This window comes from Pelobates fuscus, chromosome 6 (genome assembly GCF_036172605.1).
Source record: "Pelobates fuscus isolate aPelFus1 chromosome 6, aPelFus1.pri, whole genome shotgun sequence".
Classification (NCBI taxonomy): domain Eukaryota; kingdom Metazoa; phylum Chordata; class Amphibia; order Anura; family Pelobatidae; genus Pelobates; species Pelobates fuscus.
The window spans coordinates 297,766,150-297,773,815 of NC_086322.1; positions in this window are offsets into that span (position 1 = coordinate 297,766,150).

Sequence of the window (7,666 nt, forward strand, 5' to 3'; positions counted from 1 at the left end):
AGTTTTCCAGTGTAAGCTAATAGCAGTCAGTGTCCTTAAAGCGGGTGTGTCAGGACTTCCTTCAGCGTGTGCCTTGCAGAATCCTGCCAGCGTACTTGACAGTTGCCACTCATATCTGGTGTCTCTGTAGCGTGCTTTTACAAAGAAAAACAGTTTTCCAGTGTAAGCTAATAGCAGTCAGTGTCCTTAAAGCGGGTGTGTCAGGCCTTCCTTCAGCGTGTGCCCTGCAGACCCCTGCCAGTGTACTTTGACAGTTGCCACTCATATCTGGTGTCTCTATAGTGTGCCTTTACAAAGAAAAAACTTTTTTCACTGTTATAGATTGAATAGCAGTTAGTTGTCTTCAAGCGGATGTGTCAGGCCTACAGCGTGTACTCTGCAGACCTCTGCCACTGCACAGTGCAACTCATATCTGGTCTATGTCTCAGGCAGGCAGCATTACACACATGGACGTATGGTGTGATGATGATGATTTTGTACCCGCTGCTGCTTCCTTTGCTGAGTTGTCAGATACAAGTGAAGCGGTTGATGATGACGATGTGTCCATGGATGTCACGTGGGTGCCTGCTAGAAGAGAAGAAGAACAGGGGGAAAGTTCAGATGGGGAGACAGAGAAGAGGAGGAGACGAGTTGGAAGCAGGGGGAGGTTGTCGCAAGGAGCTAGTGGCATAGTCAGACAGCATGCATCGGCACCCGGGGTCAGCCCGACAGCACGCCAATCAACGCATGCTGTGTCCACCACCAGAATGCCATCATTGCAGAGCTCAGCAGTGTGGCATTTTTTTGGTGTGTCTGTCTCTGACAACAGCGATGCCATTTGCAACCTGTGCCAAAAGAAACTGAGTCGTGGGAAGTCCAACACCCACTTAGGTACAACTGCTTTGCGTAGGCACATGATCGCACATCACAAACGCCTATGGGATCAACACATGAGTACATGCAGCACACAAACTCAAAGCCGCCATCCTCCTCCTGGTCCAGCATCTTCAGCCACGTCAACCACTGCTGTCCTCCTTGCCCCCTCTCAACCATCCGCCACTCCGGCTCTCGCCTTGAGCAGTTCCCACTCATCTGCCCACAGTCAGATGTCTGTCAAGGACATGTTTGAGCGTAAGAAGCCAATGTCACAAAGTCACCCCTTGCCCAGCGTCTAACAGTTGGCTTGTCCGAACTATTAGCCCGCCAGCATTTTTCGTAGATATGCATTTTTATTTCTTCTTAGATAACAAAAAAATTCTGAGACGACATTGGCAGGGCTATTCACTTGTGTGATCTGTCATGAATTGTCATTTGAATGTTAATTTGAACTGTGGGGCACAAGAACTTGAATCGAAAACATCTTTAAGCCAACTATGTTTTCACTAAGCTTAGTGAATAACTAACATTAACGAGTCGGATTAAACGCACTCTGCACTCGAGGTATGATCTGTTTAAATGACCCCACTCGGGCCCTAGATGGTAAAACGTTTCACATGGGCATACGAAAGGTACACATGGCAATTAAAATCAGAAAATATGTAAAACATTTTTAGATATACTGGAAATGAGTACACCAATACGATTAAGCACTGTACTTTCAGGATTCATGTTTGCACTTTTTTTTTTAAGAATTTGACAGGAATTTTTGAAGTTGTTCCCCTCCTCTTGACACGATCAATGACCTGAGAGTCTCCGTAAGCAAGGTTGACCTGTTAGTCCCGTTTTCCATTCAAGTTGTGCATGATGTCCCGGCTAGGTTTCCAGGGACAAATGTTGGAGCCTCGGCGTTGCCCCAATATGGAGGGAGCGTGGAGTTTGTTGGAGGCTTCGATGTGAGAAGCGAGTCCGGGGGGAGACCCAGTTGCCCCAGGATTCCCTCTGCCTCCTGCATGTTGCGTACGGTATGCCTGGCGTACGCATGGCGACTTCTCGCTTCAGTAGTTAGGACACGCCCCTCTAGCCCGCCAGCTTTTACCATACAAGCTGGTGGAGTCTGAGGCGTTCAAAAAATTTGTAGCTATTGGGACACCACAGTGGAAGGTACCCGGCCGAAATTTCTTTTCAAAAAAGGCAATCCCCAACCTGTCCTCGATTGTGCAAAAGGAAGTAATGGCATGTCTGGCACACAGTGTTGGGGCAAGGGTCCATCTGACCACTGATACCTGGTCTGCAAACCATGGTCAGGGCAGGTATATCACCTACACTGCGCATTGGGTAAACCTGCTGACGGCTGCCAAGCATGGAATGCGTGGCTCTGCAGAGGAGTTGGTGACACCGTCACGACTTGCAGGCAGGCCTGCTGCCATCTCCTCTACTCCTCCTACTCCATCCTCTTTCATAACCTCCTCGGCTGAGTCCTCTTCTACTGCTGCGTCTTGCTCCACATCAACGGCACCCCCCCCCAGCTCCCCAGGTGCTATTCCACATCCCTATTCTGCTGTGTGTCAGTGTGTATCATGGTCTTTGAGGACAGATGTGAATCCATATCTGCCAAGTGACCCTATGTAGGGGGAACAGTCTCTATTCTACTCTGTGTCAGTGTGTATCATGGGCTCTGAGGACGGGGAACAGTCTCTATTCTGCTCTTTGTCAGTGTGTATCAGGGGCTTTGAGGACAGGTGTCAATCCATACCTGCCAAGTGACCCTATGTAGGGGGAACAGTCTCTATTCTGCTCTTTGTCAGTGTGTATCAGGGGCTTTGAGGACGGGGAACAGTCTCTATTCTGCTCTGTGTCAGTGTGTATCATGGTCTCTGAGGACGGGGAACAGTCTCTATTCTACTCTGTGTGAGGAGGAGGAACGGGAAATGAGTAGCTCGGCATCCAACCTTGTGCAAATGTGGTCTTTCATGCTGTCGTGCCTGTTGAGGGACCCTCGTATAAAAAGGCTGAAGGAGAACGACCTGTGCTGGGTGTCCACGCTACTAGACCCCCGGTCTCTATTCTGCTCTGTGTCAGTGTGTATCATGGTCTCTGAGGACGGGGAACAGTCTCTATTCTGCTCTTTGTCAGTGTGTATCAGGGGCTTTGAGCACAGGTGTCAATACATACCTGCCAAGTGACCCTATGTAGGGGGAACAGTCTCTATTCTGCTCTTTGTCAGTGTGTATCAGGGGCTTTGAGGACGGGGAACAGTCTCTATTCTGCTCTGTGTCAGTGTGTATCATGGTCTCTGAGGATGGGGAACAGTCTATTCTGCTCTGTGTCAGTGTGTATCAGGGGCTTTGAGGACAGGTGTCAATCCATACCTGCCAAGTGACCCTATGTAAGGGGAACAGTCCCTATTCTGCTCTGTGTCAGTGTGTATCAGGGTCTCTGAGGACAGGGGTCAATCCATATGTCAAGGTGTCAATATGTCACATGTCAGGTGTCAATCCATATCCATTGCGATTTAGGAATGTTAAGTGATTTCTGCCCTTTATGGATTAAAACCAGACTCTGCATCAACTGTGTAATTTTCCATGGGAGTTTTGCCATGGATCCCCCTCCGGCATGCCACAGTCAAGGTTTTAGTCCCCTTGAAACAACTTTTCCATCACTTTTGTGGCCAGAAACAGTCCCTGTGGGTTTTAAAATTCGCCTGCCCATTGAAGTCAATGGCGGTTCGCCAGTTCGCGAACGTTTGCGGAAGTTCCCGTTCACCATTCGCGAACCGAAAATTTTGTGTTCGCAACATCACTAGAAGGAGGTAGAGAGCTCAATTTCTCCATTAGAGCAAAATCAATGAAAAAAATAAGCCTACCTTTTGTGTACGAGAGGTTGGAAATGAAGGGTTTAAACAAATCACGATGCCTTCCGGGGTAGATTAGTAAACATTAAATCTCTCTTTACAGGAAGTGTTTAGGAATGCTGTGTAAGTCACATGGATGGAGGTAACACGGGCTGTATAAACAAATTGATTTGATCTCTATAAACAGCAGAGATTTCAGCAGTGAGGCTGCAGGGGTATTGTGATGGAGTACCTCTGCCCAATCCGCTTTCTTGGACCCTGGAACGTTTCTGCCCCAATCACCAAAGCTTGACTGGGGTCTCACAGTAGCTCTTCCAACTGACCAGGCTACAGCTCTCCTTTTAGGCAGGTATTGTCTCCTCTGCCTTTTCCACTGCACCCCTTCTTCCAAGCAGGAATAGTCCCTTCTGCCTATTCCTTTGCAACTCTCTCCTTCCAGGCAGGTTTTCGGAACACTGCCTATAATGTGATTATACAGGGAAACAAATGTGTGAGTTATAGGCGCTTATTTGTTTGGTAATTTACAGTATTAGCAGCTTGAACACTTTGTGGGTGCTCCAAAATTCACCCACTGGTTTAGAAAACAAGACAGAACACACAGAGAGGATAGAGAGTGAGAAAACCCTCTCCACTCCGTGGGATAGTAGTGCAGCGCTATATAATAAAGTTTAAAAAGAAAAATTCACCCTCTGAGCCAGGTGAGCACATTCTATATTTTTAAACAGCCTGTTTTGTGCCTGCAGATCTCACTTAGAGTGTGTATCCCCTTGTGTTTCCTTTTTCTCTACAATATATTGGAAGTACCACCTTGAGAAGATTCAAAAAAGGGGTTGTATGTTACCCTAAACATACCTGCTGAAGAGTTTAGAGCCTATTCCTTAAAAGGCTCATTAGCATGTGAGTTTGCTACTTTATAGAAAATACTATTCATTGGTCATAACAACCCTGCACTATATAGTCTATATTTGTGTTTTTCTCTGTATGTATGTATATATTACCAAGTTGAACTATCCAACAAGCTCTAAATGGGGTGAGTTTTTCTTTTTAAACTTTATTATATAGCGCTGCACTACTATCCTACGGAGTGGAGAGGGTTTTCTCACTCTCTGTGTGTTATATAATGTGATTATAGCTATTGCCTTTACAAAGGCAATTGTGGTGCTCAGTCCTAGGTTTTTTTGTTGTTTTTTTTTTCATTCCAGGGCTTGAGGGATCATGCAGCCAGCAAACAGGTCCAAAGGCTCTCTCACTGGGATCCTTAAAAATCCATACAGGACATTCTAAATGGAACTAACATGCAATACTTTTTTTTTTTTTTTTTTAAACTCTGGACTAACCCATATGATCATTACACTTAGATTGCTGTGACAAATGTAATCAAATAGAAATAACCAAAAAATTTCAGAAAGCATACAGGGAATTATAACAACATTTTTATAAAGGTGTGGGGAAGAAGATATTTAACACCAAATGTCTCTCCTGCCTGCAGAATTAGCAATATGCAAATATATCTGAATATGCAAATGTCAACTAGCATATGGTAGAGCTATAACCAGTTCTAAGGAAAACAGCATGCAGTGGTATGCAATCCCCATTTGCAGGATATCCCTCTGGTTTTGGTACACAGTAGAATGATGGTAAATCACAACTAGATAACAATGAGGTAGATCATATGGAATGACAAAAAAGCAGCCATTAGTGCTCTCTATATAGATAGGTAAGTATCAATAAGGTAAATAAAAATATACTTACAATAGAGTGAGCAGACTGACCGCTCTATGTATCGAGCCTGGGTGGTATAATCCCCACCAAAGATTTCTTTGGTTGGTTGTCCGCACTATGTAATGTGTCCAGGTTTCAGGTAAAAGTATAAAAATAAATAATAAAAAGTTCTACAAACATATGGCTAAAAGGCAGGTAGTGTGGTAACCAAAATACTTTAACAGCATAAAAAAACACTTGTTTCTCCCCTTATGAGAAATCCCTAAGGGGAGAAACGCGTTGTGGTTTTTATGCTGTTGTTAAATAAAGTATTTTGACTACCTGCATTTTAGCCATATAGTTGTAGAACTTTTTTTTTTTTTTAATTCTTTATTTATTGTGTGCAAAGAATAACATACAGGCTTGTTATGCCACAACAACATTGACAAGCACATTGTCATCATACATTTTAGGTACAGTGTTATGGCATATGGAAGAATTGCACTTTTAGAAATTTTAGGTTGAACTATAGGTCTAGTACACAATGTTTTAAGTATTTGAAAGCGTGATAGGTAAGTAGACGAAAGTGGTAAACTCTGAGACAGGTTAGATAGACATGGTCGCTGATAAGTAAAGGGTATATGTTAACATCGTCGAGAGTACAGCACTAGTTTGTTGTAAAGATCAAAATCTGCTTAAAACATGAACCCTAGCCTCTGTGAGTGACTAGTTAGAGAGATGGGAAGGATAGGAGACATGGAGGATATCAACCAGGTCTCTGTGGTACTATCAGCAGGAAGAGCAGTGCACAGGGTGCGTATATAAAATGAAATAAAACAAAATAAGCAGGGCAAGTCTATGTGCTTTGGAGGAGAGTCAGCTTTTAAGCAACCCAGTCACAGTAATGGTGTGGAGATGCAGGATCCGTCCCCATGACTCATAGGACCCTGGGATCAGCAGATGCCGGATCTACCAAGCCGCTGGAACTGGATACACCAGATTGTTGAGGTTGGGGTCAGGACAAAGTCTAGCAAAACAGAATATGTGTACACAACCCCAGTGAAAAAACAGTGATGATTAATAAACAAAAAGTGGAACTTCCTTTTGTGGGGTGAAGTTTCCAGAAAAAGGTCCCCAAAGACTTCCTCTTGTCTTCAATACAAATGCATAATAGAATAGGGGATCATCTGCTAAATACAGATCAAATGGGAAAACATAGCGTTTAACTGTGTGAGAGTGAGTGAAGTAATATAATTTTACAATTGGCCACTCACAGATTATCGGATGTAAATCAGCTTTGGATAAAATCTTTTTCTTCTGATTCTTCACACTCCCATCAGTCAATCAGAGTGTTTGGCTCAAAAGAGAAAATATTTGGAACAAATAAAGTGCAATTCCAGAGTAAAGTACAAAAATAATTTAATAACTTACATATAAGTTAAAAGCAATGAGCATATCACCACTGGGCGTCCTACGCGTTTCGTCCTAAAATGGGACTTCCTCAGGGACTTGGTGCATCAATAACAGCAGAAAATATATAATACAAAACATTCCCCCCGCCCGTTCTTATATACCCCCTCCCGGAGTTCATTATTCAATTATTCCCGGCCGGTGTTTCTTCTCTGTTCGGGCAGCACTTCCTGGTTGGGCTTCGATGACTTCTCAAGGCAGGTTCGATGACTTCTCGTTGGGTTTCTGCTGGCTGCAGCCACTTGCTGTGCCAGGCAGGGTAGAGGAATGATGAGTGTAGGGCATGTGTATAATCTCCAGCTTGGTAGTCCTTGATAGTGATCTTCAGCCCTGTAGTGGGGGTGCCATGCTTATGAGCAGGAACCTCAGCCTCTAGGTTGCAGGATCGTTGCTGTAGGTCCTAGCTGCTTGGTGCGTCAGCTATCGGCAGCCCGGCAAGGTCCTCCTCACTCTCCACAGCAGGTGAGGCAGATCGTGGGATCAGTGGGGGGCTTCTCTTGTCTCTCCTCAATGCAGAGCCAGAGGGCTGCTAAAATGTCATCCCGCTCAGAGAGCTGAACGAATTTCTGTCGCTTGAGAAGGCCCTTCCGTGACCTCCGCCATCTTTGCAAATGGTATACCATTATGGGTGTAATTCTCATTTCTGGGCTGCTATACAGTCTCAAAGGCAACATAGGGTCAGTAAGCCAATCTGGCAAATATCAATGGGTAAAAACTGAAATGGGCAAGCCCTATATTTGACCCTGTAACTTGCCAAAACACCATAAAACCTGTATATGGAGAGCA